This window comes from Poecilia formosa, unplaced genomic scaffold, assembly GCF_000485575.1.
Source record: "Poecilia formosa unplaced genomic scaffold, Poecilia_formosa-5.1.2 Scaffold45, whole genome shotgun sequence".
NCBI lineage: Eukaryota > Metazoa > Chordata > Actinopteri > Cyprinodontiformes > Poeciliidae > Poecilia > Poecilia formosa.
Window position 1 is genome coordinate 301,288 of NW_006799984.1, and position 1,150 is coordinate 302,437.

At 37.4% G+C, this 1,150-nt stretch overlaps 1 protein-coding gene across 1 annotated transcript in view; it reads right to left on the reverse strand.

Moving 5' to 3' along the window:
• LOC103137955 (properdin) overlaps window positions 1-1,150 on the reverse strand; it is an 11,507-nt gene that overhangs the window by 6,375 nt on the left and 3,982 nt on the right. The window lies entirely within an intron of this gene.

Genomic DNA, 1,150 nt, shown 5'->3' on the forward strand with positions numbered 1-1,150 from the left:
ATAAAATCTTCATTGTGGTACAATCATGTAAGTTCTTCTTAAATCCATGGAAACTCATCGGTTTGTAAGGTAGGTGAGTTAGCTCAGCAGGTTAGAGCACCGTGCTGGTAATCCTGAGGTCGTCGGTTCAAACCCCGTATGGGGCAATTCATGTGTAAGGTCTTTCAGACAATCAACACTTCAAAATAAATAAGGGTTCAAAAATAAAATCAATACTTTACAATAAATAAGGTTTCAAAAATAAAAGCAATGGTTCAAAAATAAAACCAACACTTTACAATAAATAAGGTTTCAAAAATAAAATCAATACTTAAAAGTTGAAAAATAAAATCAATACTTAAAAGTTGAAAAATAAAATCAATACTTACAAATAAAAATGGTTCCTAACATAAAATTTACAGTTCAAAATGTATACATTTTACATGTATACAGACACCATTATACATGTTCAGTCCTGGGATCAAAAAATTTATTGAAGATGTCATTAGCAGAGACAGAGTCTTGGCTAATACTTACAAATATAAAATGGTTAGGAAGCGCATTACAAACCTTTGGTTGAATTCAAGTCTCCATTACAGATCAGAGAAAACTAAAGAGAAATCAACGTTGTGTTAATCCTTTTGAGGAGCCGGCAGTTTATCTTGAGGAAATAAATGACGATCCAGAAGTTAATTAGACTGTAACATGCGCAGTCCGCTGCTCAACCACTGCGGACGCCGCTCTGCCGCTGCGAAGACTTAGAAACCGCTGGAAGTAACTCATTCAGCGGATTTAACAAATGGAGCCTTCTGGGTTCATGTTACCCAGGAGAGCGTTGCTCTGGAGGAGCTGCAGACGTAACATCTGTCCGTTTCGGAGAAGCGAAACCAGGCAAAAAAAATAAATAAATAATCCGTACCGCACAGGGTAAAACACTCACAGACAGAGTTCAGTTGATCTGTTTGGATCAGACAGATCCAACCGACTGATGAATTAGCGCAGATTTTTCTGCAGATGGGAACCAGGAGGAAGTGCGTTCAGACCCCAGCGGGTGAAGTGATGCTAATTTAAGTGAAGTCGCTTAATTTATTATAAGTTATTGGGGCCAGTCAGTGGTTTTTGTCACTACGAGAAAATGTAGATACATTTATCTGCTTAATTTGTGATGGGA